Here is a 15865-nt window from a genome sequence, read left to right as displayed (position 1 = left end):
GCCCCATTGATGTGGCCATGCCACTTGCAGCTACTCACAAAGATTCGACTCATATCCAGTTCGAAACAGATAAGGCAACCAACTTCTTTGAGCACATCCAACATATTCGCCAGTAGGTCCATGACATTATGGAGAAATCAAATGCCAAGTACAAGCAGCGACATGATCAACATCAGGTGCCACACAAGTTTCAGGTGGGCGACAAAGTCTGGTTGCATTTGCAAAAGGAACGCCTTACTAGAACCTATCAAAAACTGAGACCACTCTGATATGGTCCTTACACCATTACTAAGGTTATGGGAGACAATTCATTTGAGCTCAACATTCCCCCATTCCTTGGCCTGCACCCAGTGTTCAATGTGGACCGCCTTTGGCCACACTTTCCACCATTACTAGACACATCTGACATTGAAGAACAACTCACACCCACAGAATTAAATCCAAATTGCATGGAACAAGCTGCAACTGATCGGATCATGGACACATAGATCAAGAACACTCGCCAATAGAATATCCAACTATATCGAGTTGTCAAAGCAAGTCAACTCCTTCACCAGGGCAAGTGGCTCACCAGGGACCAAGTTCAGCAGAAGTTTCCTCATCTCATGGAGGAACTCAACGCAATGGGGACCATTGCTTCCTAAGGGGGGAGGAATGATCCAGGTGGATATTGGTGGCCACCTGCCAAGTCCACCTAGACCACCACCATTGTTTCTCTCAGCGTTTTCAGTTTCCTTAATTGTAGCACAACTTACTATTTTTAACAGTTCTTTGTGCCCTAAACTTCCGAGCTGTTTTGAGGCCCTAAACAACATTTTTTGGGAAAAATGGGAGCAACATGGTTCCATGGACCAATGTTTCTCTTCCCAAAGTTGTAGTTCTCGGATAGATCTTTCTAACGAGATATTGTGCACGTCAAACGGAGATCATATGCCAAAGTTACGACCCCGGGAATTTGATGTACCAATTTACCCTAACGAGGCCCATAGTTTGGCGTTTCATCTTCTAGGGTTAGGTTTTTGGATGTTTAGGGTTTTCCATTATTTCTCAACCTTAAATAGGCCTTCGAGCCTCATTGCAAGACAGTTCAGAGGCATGTAGCTGCCACATCTCTTCTCAGAGATAAGCTACCATCGCCCTAGCTGGTTTATTTCCATTACTGTTTGTAAGCATATTTCAGTATTTTACATTAATGAAATGAAGTATTATTTCCACTGCATATCCGTGTTTATGGTTATCTTTGTAATTTGTTGCGTTCCTGTTTAAATCCGGATCACTTAACAACTTCATGAGATACAATATGACCCAGATATTCCACCTCTTGTACTCCAAAGAAACATTTGGAGCTTTTTGCATATAATTGTTTCTCCTTCAATAGTTTGAGCACCTTGTCAAGGTGTTGAACATGATCCTTCCAAGACTTGTTGCATTAGTATATCATTAAAAAATATTAACAATTTTTTTTCTAAGGAAGGGTTTGAAAATGGAATTCATTAAACCTTTTAATTTAGAAGGTGCATTGGTAAGGCCAAAAGGCATGACCAAAAATTCATAATGACCTTCATTAATTTTAAATGTTGTTTTCAGAAAGTCTTTTGTCTTCATTCTGATTTGATGATATCCTGAACGAGGATCCAACTTGGTGAAGTAAATTGATCCATGCAATTCATCCAATAATTCATCATTGACATGAATGAGAAATTTATCTTTAATAGTGAGCTTGTTGAGTTCCCTATAATCTGGACACATGCGCCATGATCCATCCTTCTTGTGAACCAATACTACTGGAGTAGAGAAAGAACTTTGACTAGGTTGAATTATACCAACCTCTAGAATTTCTGCAACCATACATCCAATTTCACTCTTTTGGGCATAGGGATATCTGTAAGGCCTAATGTTTGGATGAACACTTCCTGGAATTAAATGAATAGCATGATCATGATCACGAATAGGTGGGAGGCCTTTGGGAGTCTCAAATACCTTGGCATGATTGTCAAAGACTTTTTGGAGATCTGGAAAACATATGATTTCGATGTGCGAACTTCTAGTGAACATAATTGTGCAATTATGCCTCGTTGTTCTTTCTTTAGAAGCTTTGTCATTCCGTTAGATCTGATTATCTTTCCTGGTTTCCCTACAATACCCCTTAATTCAACTTCCTTTCCTTTTGAAGAAAATGTCATGAAAAGTTCTTGAAAATTAAAAGTTATTATGCCCAAGGATTGTAGCCATTTGACTCCTAGTACAACATCAGCACCACCCATTGGAATGGAAAGCATTGGGCTATTCAAGACATATTCTCCCATTGATAACTTGATATTATGGCACTTTCCAAATAAATTTATGGTTCCTCCACTTGCAACCATGTTCCTTTTTCTTCCTCCTCTTCACAATCTATGTAAAATAATTTCTTCTTAACACAATTATGACCTTTAGTGTATTTGCCGTCACAACTGTAACAAAGCCCTTTTTCTCTTTTTTCTTCCAATTGTTGTGGTGTCAACCTTATAGGTTGTAGAAGGCTAGGGGCAACAATACTTCCATATTTATAATTGTGAGTGGTAGGTTTCCTTGTTGCCATAATTTTGCTTTCCATTTTTCTTGCCAACCTGAATGCCTTCTCCAATGAATCAGGTTCCCAAAGGCCAACCTCATGTTGGATGTTATCCTTTAAAGTCCCTATGAACACATAAATCCTATGCTCCTCTAGAATATCTTTTACCCTTATATTCAATTTTTGGAAGTCCTTGATGTGCTCCATCATTGAACCCTTTTGTTTGAGATTTATCAATTGGCTAAAAAAAGTGTTGTTTTTTGTATCCTCGTAATGTGCTATCATTTCATCCATAAAAATTGCCCTAGTGACAATTTATTTACGAGAGCAAGGCCATCGATACCATACAAACTTATTTGGTTCCAGATATAAAGTTGCAATGCGTACCTTTTGTGTGTTTTGCACATTATGGAGATCGAAATATTGCTCCATCTGTAGTATCTATGTTACGGGATCCTTGCCATCAAACTTCCTCATATCGATCTTTGGAACATGATGGGTCTTCGATCCAACGTTAGAGTCTGTGAAATCACGATTGACATTTATTTTGTTCTCATCATGAGTTTCCTTTACTACCCTTTCACCATTAGTAAGCATTTCTTGTAGAAACTTTGTCAGATCTGTCTTCAAATCTTCCATCTTAGCTTCCACACCTTTCTTTAAACCAACAATCTTAGCTTCCACGCCGTCCGTCTTAGCTTCGATGTCATTCATATTAGATTCTACGCATTTCTTTAAATCGTCCACCTTAGTTTCCACGTCATACGTCTTAGCTTCTACGTCATTCTTTAAACCATCCATCTTAGCTTCTGTTGCTTTTTGTGAGAGTGAATTTTGTTGCACTTGGTCTCGTAATTTTGATATATCATGTTGAATTTCTTCCTCTTCTTCATGAGTCATCTTAGAACTTTTAGGTTGCTTACTAGGTGTTTCCATTTTCTTTCTTCGGGGCATCAATTAATTATAATAATGTTTTACGATGCCACTTGAATTCCTTCAAACTAAATTTTCAAACCAAACTTATGCAAAAAAAAAAAAAAAAAACTACACACCTTTTTTCACTTTGTAGGAGCTCGATATTGAATCTGCTGTATCTCTGTAATTTCAGATCTCAAAGGTCTGAAATTTCTTCCCGCGGTAGCCCTCTGAGTCCTCTTTCTAACCTCGCAAGTCTGATCAAGATTGGATTCTCCAAGGAAGAGTTATGCCAAATCTCCCACGATGACCTGATTATAGACTGGTTTAGTAGAGCGAACTTGTGCGAAGTGCCACGTGTCACTATTTCGACCTTAGGACCTGAAACTGATACACATAAAACTACAAACCATCCTCTTTTTGTAACTTCTTACGAAATTTCAATCTGATGCTCCAAAAAAAAAAATTATGACGATTTTCCACAGGTCACTTGTTTGAGATATAATTCGGGATCCTGCAAAAACCCTAACTTCCTTGGATCATATCTCAGAAAATATAGCGAGAAAAGATCTTAAATTCGGACCTGAGGTTCAGAGAGATTGCGAAACCCTATAATCCAAAGCTCTGATACTAAATGTTATGAAACAGACTCACAAAAAGATAGATCAATGACTTAGAAATCATCCTCTTCGAGGGGGCAACCTCCTTTACATTACACAAATGAACAATTCTTGCATGATACAAATGACAACATCCTTTCTATATATAAGAGTCTAAGGGGTCACAATATAACCAAAGCCGAATAACAATAATAATATAAGGGCACAAAAATAACAATAGTGGGCTTCTATGGGGCACAATAATAACAATATGGGGACAATAGGGGCACACAATAACAATAAGGGCTACAATGACAATATTAATGGGGAAATCATTAGTATTATAGGGACCTAACACAAAGAGGTGGAAATTCTCTCCATTGGGCCTACTGATCCCGAGATGGGATGCAAAATAAATCCTGGAGAGTATGTCTCGTGTAGGGCCCAATGATCCCTGGATTAGGTTGTGGATGCACGGTAAACCCTGAGAGACTACGAGTCACTCAAATTCCTCATGGTGTAGGTGGATAACTCCAGTGGCCTCCACGTTGATTGGTGTTTTTGATGTGTTTTATGAGTCCCACATTCATGCTTGGAATATGACATGGGGGTGATTGGCTGAAGAGAAACTTGGTTCAACCAATCTATGGTCAAATGGAACGTGGTAATCCCATCTCCGATTGGATTATTGCATTCATTGATGAGAAATCCATTCCCTTGATTTTCATGTTGAAATGTATTGATGTATATGTGGATTTTGATGGATGATATGTTTATGGTAATTCTGTTCCTATTATGTTGGTTATATGTATATTTTATGACAACAACTATATATGGATCTCAGCATGTTTTTACTTGTATATGAATGGATAATGTGTCTATGACCTAATAGATGATAATGCAACAATTTACATGAGGGAACAATGGTTCATAGCGATTCTTAGATAAGTATGAGATCCCTACATTTAATTATGTTGTTTACACCTGTAGGTTACATGTTGATGATGTGTTTGACAAAATGTCTGTCATGGCTAGTAGAGGTCTAGTTATGGTCTTGTTCAGTTTATTGCTTTTTCATCATTGTTCCCTTGTATTTTCATTGATTCTAAGCTATCACTCCATTTTGGGCAGTGGCCTGGGCTCTGGGCCTGAAAAAGTGGCTTAAATCCTGGGGTCGCTGGCACAGAATTGGCAATTTTGGTCTCTAGTTGCTGGCAGGAAAGCCTGTGAGAGCGACTTTAGGTTGTTGGTCGCTCCCTTGCCCATAGCATGAGAGAAACTATGGCCTAAGAGATCCAGAACAATAGTGGGACCTAGGGACATGCTGTCTGAGTGGTTGACTTGTCTCCTGAGGGTTCTGTTGATGATGTTGGATGACTGTGTGTGATGTTTTGTCAATTCCACTTCCTTAAGGTCACATAGGAGGTTGAATCTGATCATAGTAGCCTCTCGTCTCATGTTTACCCCAGTTGGCATGGTTACTTGGGTGGATGTGGGAGGAGGGTGTTACAAAGTGGTATTAGAGCATGGTTCAACTCTTAGACTGGATGGTCATGTGTGTTGGTCATGCATGCATGTCAGTTACATGTGTGTCTCTTACACTTGCATTTCATGTGCTTGTAGCACTAGCTTGATGATTTATTATGGTTGTTATGGAGAATTTGATATTGAATTCATGAAATGTATTTGTCACGAGTATGTGACTAGTTGCATATGGATTATATGTTGCTTACATGTTGATTTTATGTCGCCTACTTGCATCATTGTATATTAGGTTACACTCTTGAATATTTTGCTTACATGTATCAGTCTTGTAGGTTGATTACAAGAATTGATCTCTTATGTTCGACTGGATGCATTTATGCTTATGTGTAGTTGATTAGGCATTGCTTATGCATGTTGTTGGTTGCATGTGACAATGTGTAGATTGGAGTAATGGTTGTGGTCATGCATGAAGTCATAACATGCATTATTGATATGACCTTGCATTGATGGCTGGACCCTAACTAGAGTGATGTTTATGTGTTGATACATTTATTTGTGTATGTCTATATGATGTTATGATTACATTATACGTGTATCACGCTGATTTGGTGATATTGCAGACAAGGTATCCTCTCCTAGCTATACTAAGGTACACCGATTTATTATGATTTAGTTTATCTGACATGTTATGAATTACAAGAAGAAATATCAAATGGCTAGCAAGATGGTTGACTACAAAGACTCTCCCTATGGATCCAAAGAGCAGTATGGTGTTGAGAATCTTTATGATTTGGCAGTTACACTGAAGAGCTTAAAGGAAGAGATAAGGAGTTGTAAGGCAGATAATGACCGGATCATACAGGCACAAGAGAAGCAAGTAGAGGTTAATGCTATACTTCTTCAATTTTTTTCAGACTTGTAGCGATAAGGGCCACTCCGGATCAACCATGGACATGAGGATAAACCTAATGTGGCATATGGTAGTAGGTCTCCTAGTAGACATAGGTCAGATAGATCTAATACAATGAGAGATTGCAGGTTGTTGTACAAGTACTATGCTAGTTCTGGTTCTGATAGACATCATGATCATCATCATTATTATCCTTACAGGAGGAATGATAAGGGATACTTGCTAGATGAATTCAAGAAAGCAAAACCACCTATTCTTGATGGAGATATGAAGGAGTCAGAAGATGTAGAGGCTTGGATAGTTGGGATGAACAAATTCTTTGAGTTGCATGAGTACACAGATAACATGAAGGCCATAATAACTATCTTCAGTTTGAAATGTAAAGCAGACATCTAGTGGGAAGATGTTAAGTGGGTTAGAGAAATCAGGAGAGATCACTTGAGTTGGCGGGAGTTCAAGGGACTTTTAAGGAAGAAGTACTTGTCAGATAGGTACTACGACAGCAAGGCTAAAGAATTCTATGAGCTAAAGATGGGATCAATGATAGATCAAGAGTACACGACCAAGTTTCTAGAGCTATTGAGTTATGTACCATATCTTACTTATGAGAAGGCTAAAGTTCAACGATTTGTCAATGGTTTTCCATTAGCATTTAGAGATCAAATTGAGTATGATGAGCCTCGGCCACTTGAGGAAGTTATTGGGAAATTGAAGCATTGTTATGAACAATAAAAGCATAAGAATGAATCTTAGAAAGGATGGAAAGGGAAAGACAAAGGTAAAGGTAAATGGTAGCCTAAGAGAACAATGCTTCATGATGCATATGAGAAAGAAAATGTGGCACTACAAAAGAGGTTTAATGCAGCTAAACAGGGATATGGGTCACAACATCAGTAGCAGCAACATAGAGGTAAGGGCATTGGTTGGTTGGAATGTTGGACATGTGGTGAGGAGCACCTTAGGAGAGATTGTCTGCAACATTAGGGTGCTAGGCCTAAGATATACAATACATAGGAGGCGTAGACTGTTAGTGATGTTGGCCAAAGTATTCCACGTATCTATGCAGCAGTGGACAACATGCACGAAAAACACCATGCATCTATCATTGAGATGGACAATAAGCTTTGTGATCAAGTTATTTCTATTTTGATTGACCTTGGATCTAATTATAGCTATGTTAGTACTGACTTGGTGGATAAGTGTGATTTGAGTAAGGAATTGCATGTAGAGTCTTGGTTAGTGCAGTTGGCTACAAGCACAAAGAAGCAAGTTCATCATTGGGTAAGAGCTTGCACATTTGATTTGAATGGTATGCCTACCGCAACACATCTAAATGTGTTACCGTTGGGATCATACAATGTGTTGTTGGCCATGGATTGGTTGTATCTTCATAGAACCAAGGTAGACTACTATGATAAAGCTATTGAGTGTGTTGATGACAATGGGGAACTAAGAGTCTTACAGGGAAAGAAGAAATCCACATCAGTTAGGATGGTGACAACTATGCAGACAAAGTGTAGTCGTAGGAAAGGGTGTAAGTTATTTGCAGTGCACATTTCTAGTGATAAAGGTAAGGAAGTTGAGGATGCAGATGTGTTGAGTAGGTACCCAGTTTTACAACAGTTTAAGGATGTATTTCCTGAGGACATTACAGAGTTGCCACCTCACAGGGAGGTATACTTTTCTATTGAGTTAGTACCAGGGGAAGCTCCAGCATCAAAAGCACTTTACAGGATGAGCACACCTGAGTTGGTTGAGCTGAAGTTGTAGTTAAAGGAAATGTTGGACAAGGGATACATTAGGCCAAGTGTATCACCTTGGGGCACACAGGTCTTGTTTGTGAAGAATAAAGATGGTACTCTCAAATTGCGCATTCACTACAAGCAATTGAATAGAGTGACTATAAAAAAAGGGTACCCTTTGCCAAGGATTACTGACTTGTTCGATCAACTGAAGAGAGAGGCAATGTTCTCAAAGATCGACTTGAGATCTGGATACCATCAGGTATGCATCAAAGAGGAGGACATTTACAAGACTGTGTTCAGGACCAGGTATGGGCATTATGAGTTCGTTGTTGTTCCATTTGGCTTAACTAATGCTCCAACTACATTCATGTGCTTGATGAATAGTGTGTTGCGTCCATATTTGGATAAGTTTGTTATTGTGTTCATTGATGATATACTGGTATATTCTAAAAATGAGGAAGAGAATGCCGAGCACTTAGCAGCAGTGTTGAGGTAGTTGAGAGAACATCAGTTGTATGCTAATCTCAATAGGTGTAGTTTCTTTCAGAATGAGGTACATTACTTGGGGCATGTTGTCTCCAAGGAAGGCATTGCAGTAGATCCGGGGAAGATAAGAGCCATCATGGAGTGGATAGCTCCTAAGAGTGTGGATGACCTGAGATCTTTCATGGGTTTGGCAGGCGACTATAGGAGGTTCATCAGGAACTTCTCAAAGATTGGTTATCCTATAACATAATTGCAAAGGAAATGTAAGAAGTTTGAATGGACAGAGGAGTGTGAGGCTAGCTTTGAACATCTCAAGCAGTTGTTGACACATGAACCAGTGCTATAGATTGCAGATCCAGACAAAGAGTTTGTGGTATGCACAGATGATTGCAAGAGAGGACTTAGTGGAGTCCTTATGCGAGATTGACGGGTGATATGCTATGAGTCTCGGAAACTGCATGAGCACGAGAAGAACTACTCAACGCATGATAATGAGTTAGCAACGATCATACATGCATTGAAGATGTAGAGACACTATCTTCTTGGTAGAAGGTTTGTACTTATGAGTGATCATATTGGGTTGAGGTATTTGTTTGACGAGCCGAATCTGAATGCCAAGTAGGCTAGATGGTTGGCCGTGATCAATGAGTTTCATTTTGAGATCAGGTACATCAAAGGTAAAGAGAATAGGGTAGCGGATGCTCTCAGCAGATGCGTACAGGTACATCACTTGGAAGCTATGAGCTCCTATGGGACAGACTTACAGGATAGGATCTTGCAGGCAGGTCAACAGGATGTCAAGTATATAGAGATTGTGCACAGGTTGCATGTAATGTACCTGAATTCTCAATTTTTTTCTTGGTTTTGATGTTCTCACTAGCTATAATTATAATAATGCATTCATAACGTTTTAATTATTTTCGCTCCTAGGTTTTTGGTTATGTAACTCCCACTCAAAAACATTGGGTGTAACCCCAATCTCAAAGTCAAATCATAAGGCCATGATCAAGTCCACCATTTGATAGCCAAAATACACCCAAGTTAAGCACCCACACAAGGCACCAAGGGAGGCTCCCACAAAGGCCCAAGATAAATGCTCAACCGCACCAAACACCAAGCCAAGGGAGAAGCATGGTATAAGTGCACTTAACCCCTAGTTTTAACTTACTACCTTGGTTACTTCTGGCACTTAATGGATGGGGTGCTCATTAATCTCACCTAGAACTTTAGTTTTCCACTATTATATACCTTACCTTAGACCCTCACATTATTTTTTTGTTCCTTTTCCTGCGAGCGCGTACTTCCATGGACTACTGTCAAGCCCAAACCCTACCTCTCTCATTTCATTGTTTAGTTTGGAAACCCTCTCCTCCAATGACGCACATGTTACCCTTATTGTTTAGTTTGGAATTCAATGGCTCAGATCTTGTGTATATGGTCTTTCACAACCAGGCCCAACTCTAGCATCACATGGCGACTTGATTAAAACACCTCATGAGCTACTCATGCACTATATGTTGAAGGCTTAACTCCTCTCCGACTAAACAGAGAGGTTGTCTTCCTCATGGCTTATGGGGTCTGCTAGGAAAGGATTTCATGGTTAAGCAAAGAATAGGGTACTGATTTTCTTGTACAATCTTCATGAAGTTTTCGCTATAATATTTCATGTGGGATACTTCTGTTGCTATACTATTTAGGCCTATGACCCACGACTACCATAGGGATGCTAATTTTTTGTATTAGTGTTAACATTACTTAATGGGAGGCTACGGTGACTCACCAGTACTATCTTTGTCTCACACATGTTTATTCAATAATGGTATATCAGAGCTGCTTCTTATTCATTTTTGTATGTGTAATGGTTTTGATATCCACTTCAACCTGTTCATTTGCTTACTTAATTGTAATTAGTTGTTCGTGAAATATGAATACACAATATGATTTTAAATAGGTAACTCGAGTTACCTTTGTGCCACTTTGCAGATATATTTGTAGTGATCTTTGTATCTTTTTAATTATGTTTCGATGTGGGTATTTGTCTTTGCTACTTGGCCTGCCATTGTTATGCGAAATGTGACTTGATGCTAATAAGAGGTTTTTTACCCACACATTCCATGGTTGGGTTTTTGTGTATAGATGTAGGTATGCTGCTGCCTATAACCGAGATTTCTGACTTCTGTGGTCATAATTGCACATCCTCTCACACCCTAACTTAATATTTAAATTAAACATAGTTTGGGTCTGGCTGCTAACACAAAGAGTGCACACACACTAGTTGATATATAACTATGCATAATTTCACTGCTAATTTTAAAACACAACACTTCAGTGAATTCATTTGAAATGGTATTCTGTGTGTTTCCAGAAGTTTACCATCTACATTTATCTTTTACATACTGTGGTGTCATTACATACCAGCTAGCTTGAATTCTTTTCTATTTTCCTCGCAAACATGTTTTTAGCATATAATACAAGTCTTCAAGGAGAGTATCTGGGTTTGTCTAATTATGCTTACTACGATCTCTTAGGAATTGGTGATCATACCTTAATATAGGTACTAAGGCTACAACTCATTCAAATCTAGTAATTTGACTCTGGATACATAAAAGAATTTCTAGCATCGTTGTGATTGTTTCATATTTAACATAATTTATTCATAATCACTTAACTAGAATTTGCAACTTTGTCTTCCTTTACTTCCAACAGTATTCCACCATTTTCAGTGAAACATAAAGGTGTTAATTCTAATAATTTAACCCATAAATCCTTCTTATTCTCATCTCAACATTTTATATATAAATGTATTCTAGTAACATGATAGGATATTTACATCAGGAACATCAAGTTACTTTCCTACCTGACTTATATGTCCGTCACTGTCATACTTAGGGCCCGACTTATATGTTTGTCATTGTCATACTTAGGGCCCCACTTATATGTCTGTCATTGTCCTTGTATTCGTAAAGTTTGTTTTGTTTTGTTTTGTTTGTTTGTTTTGTTTTGTTTTTGTTTGTTTGTTTGTTTGTTTTTTTCTTTTTCTTTTTTCTTCAGAGTTTACTATTTATAATGTATCACATGCTCATTTACAACACTTAATACATGATCATACTCAACATTTAAATCTACCCTCATGGTCAACATATCATTCTACGACAACTATTGCGTATTCATACTCCATGTAATAGGCTACAGAAATTACTACCTACTTATAATCGAAATATTGGTCTACATTAATGCTTGGAATATGGCGCGAGGGTGATTGGCTGAAGAGAGACTTGACTCACCCAATCTATGGTCAGGTGGAACATGGTAGTCCCATCTCCGTTGGTTTATTGCATTCATTAATGATAAATTCATTCCTTTGATTTTCATGTGCAAATGTATTGATGTATATGTGGATTTTGATGGCTAATATGTTTATGGTAATTTTATTCCTATTATGTTGGTTATATGTATATTTTATGACATCAACTATGTATGGCTCTCAACATGTTTTTACTTGTATATGCATGGATAATGTGTCTATGACCTAATTCTAGTAATATGATAGATATTTACATTAGGAACAAGTTACTTTCCTACCTGACTTATATGTCTATCACTGTCATACTTAGGGTTGTCCTTTTATTCGTAAAGACATTTATTATTATTATTATTATTATTGTTTTTTTTAGAGTTTACTATTTATAATGTATCACATACTCATTTACAACAGTTAATACATGATCATATTCAACATTTAAATCTACAACACTTCATGGTCAACATATCATTCTATGACAACTATTGCGTATTCATACTCTGCGTAATAGGCTACATAAATTACTACCTACTTATAATCGAAATGTTGATCTACATTCATGCATGGAATATGGCACGAGGGTGATTGGCTGAAGAGAGACTTGGCTTAGCCAATCTATGGTCAAGTGGAACGTGGTAGTTACATCTCCGGTTGGTTTATTGCATTCATTAATGATAAATTCATTCCCTTGATTTTCATGTGCAAATGTATTGATGCATATGTGGATTTTGATGGTTGATATGTTTATGGCAATTTTATTTCTATTATACTGGTTATATGTATATTTTATGACAACAACTATGTATGGATCTCAACATGTTTTTACTTGTATATGAATGGATAATGTGTCTATGACCGAATAGGTGATAATGCAACAATTGACACGAGGGAACAATGGTTCATAGCGATTCTCAAATAAGTAAGATATCCCTACACTTAATTCTGTTGTTTACACTTGTAGGTTACATGTTGATGATGTGTTTGACTAGGCCCTAAATCGAGACTCCACCCTCTAGGATTTACCGTATATCCCGCCATTCACTAGCAATGATTCCTAGGCCTAACAAAGGGTACCCACCTCTAGGATTTACCATATATCCTGCCATTAACCATTTGAGGATTCCTAGGCCCACCAAGGCACCCAATACCTGGCTTTATCGCAACCCACAGTCCGATTCAGGGGTCACTAGGCCAGTAGATTTACTGTAATCCACAGTGTGGTTTAGGGATCACTGGGCCATGTGTTCTTTCTTTCAAAGATCCACCTCACTCAACTTTGAATCAATTCGACAATCCAACTCAGCCAAAACATGAGAACCCCATCACACCATGGATATCCAGAAATGGCAAAGCTAGGTTAAAAAACATTGTCACACTTGGCAAAACCCATGCCATAACAACAAATAACCACATTCAATACCATGCATGCCAAATCTAGCAAGGAAAACACACCTGTAAATTGATACCTACAAAGAATCCTGTTATAGCTGCTTGATCCCGCCCTTCTTTGCTTGCTCCTTCCTTCCTCTTGCCTTCTTTGCCTTTCATGATCCAATGCTGTGCAAAAGCTTACCAACTGGTCCTCACAAGCCTTTTTATTAATAAGGTCTCTATTTTCTTCATTTTCCATTATTTTCCTTCATTTTCCTCCTCACATTCAACTTGTGACTTTTCACCTTCTTTTTCTCCTAATTTCCGTTATTTTCATAAATAAATGTGCCAATTAATGCCTCTTTTCCTTTTCAAAGCCTTTGCCATTGCCAACTTCCTTAGCCATAATAAACCGAATGAACACCCACCACGATGTTTTTCCCACCATCCAATTTGGAATACATGTCCCATGACCGTGGTCTTATATATTTTTACATGGATTTTTAACCAGGGCTGTTACATTCACCTCGATCGGGGATAAGTTATGTTTATGTTATATTAGTGTTGGTTTTAAAATTTCATGTCATGGTTTTGAATTTATTAAGCCAATTTTCTTTATGCAATTGCTAGAAAACTAAGGAGTTTGCTAAATTAATCTAAATTAGTAGAATGAAGCATTTAATGATAATTTCATATCATTTGGAAATTAACATTTGAATTATCAAAATTGAGTTAAAGAAGATCATGGTAAAGAATTTAGGCTTCTGTGATCCATATTAATTTTTGAGAAGAATCTTCGGCGAAAGTCACATAGAGATATTTTTGTCGACGCGTTTCGAACCAACCAGTGTGGTTCATCGTCAGGACAAGTTGAATGAGCAGATCTTGCTATGCATTATAAATAGATCGGGCAGAATATCCAATGACCAAATTTCCAGATCAGGTAACAACTAAAACGATAACAGCTAGATTTGACAAGGAAACGACTAGTTTGACTATGAAGGGCATAATTTATTTAAATAAGTAAATTCACTTATTAATTTCCTTATTAAAATAAACATAAATGGACAATTTTATAATTATAAATATATGTTAGAATAAGCCAGTTAATATATTATAATCATAAAATAATTCAAGTAATAAAGAATAGTTAATTATACTTTAAATTAAATAGAAGTTAATTATATTTTAAATAAAATATAAGTTAAAGGGACATTTAATTAAATAAATAAATAAATTTAATCAGTTATCAAATATGTTTATAAATATTAGTTAGTTGTATAGAATAATCTATAAATAGTTAATTCTATTTTAAAATATAAGCTAAAAGGACATATATTTATGAATATATATTAAAATAAATAGATTAGTTTCATATTCATAGTCAAAGAGTATCTCTATATAAAAATACTAGAGAAATTACAATATTAATTAATAGTTTATTAAGGGTAAAAATAGTTAAAAAAAAAAAAAAAATATATATATATATATATATATATATATATAGTAAAAATAAAAATAGTCAAAGAGTTTAAATATATAGATATTAGAGAATTCAAGTATTGGAAAAATTACACTATTTATAAAAAAAAAATAGAAAAAAAATAAATTTTAATTTAATAGTCAAAGAGTTTAAATATATAAATTAGAGAATTCAAGTATTAGAAAAATTACCATACTTAGAAAAAGAATTAAATAATTACTTAAGGGAGAAAACGACTAGGAGGAGAGGGGTGGGACCCAACAACTATTGATCCTCCAGCCATCCTCTCTATTGAAATTGTTCGGCCTTTTTTCAATCTCAAGGGCTTCCCTAAATTTCCGGTGATGGAATTGCGACACTCTAGCAATCACACTAGCTTCTTCGATGCAGATATGATGATTGGTTTTCTCCACATGCTCTACTAAAGCAGAAGACTTGGTTCTCATATGCTTGAGGTCAGCTGCGTGCTCACTAATCCTTTGGTTAATGGAGCGACCAGTCTCACCGATATAGGGGGTCCCACAAGAACAAGGAATAATATAAACACCTTTCATGTCCTTGGGGTCAATAGGATCCTTCACAGATCTAAGAGACTTACGAATGGTGTTAAGAGGTCTAAAGGTTGCGGGGACATTATGGTTCTTAAGAATGCTCGCAATCCTATTTGTGGTCCCTTGAACATATGGAAGATGGACACCAAGAATCTGTTCCTTAGGTTCTCTTCTGGATAACGAATTCTTAGTTGCTTCGAGGAAAGCCTTTTTTCCCAAATGTGTACTATAACCGTTCTCAACAAAGACATTAAGGAGATGGGACTTCTCCTCCTCGAAGCTCCTTTCATCGGAGATCCTTAAGGTACGAGTTGCCAGGGTGTTGAGAACTCCCAACTTCTGGGCTGGGAAATGGTGGGAACTAGCATGCAGATACTGCTCTGTATGAGTTTTCTTGCGAAACACTCAGTGGGAGAGGGAACCATCCTCATTCATAGAGATAAGAATACCAAGGAATAGGAGGCA

This window comes from Pinus tabuliformis, chromosome 2_1 (genome assembly GCF_031772625.1).
Source record: "Pinus tabuliformis cultivar Carrire ecotype Pingquan chromosome 2_1, CPIR1, whole genome shotgun sequence".
NCBI lineage: Eukaryota > Viridiplantae > Streptophyta > Pinopsida > Pinales > Pinaceae > Pinus > Pinus tabuliformis.
Note: the sequence above shows the minus strand (reverse complement) of the source record.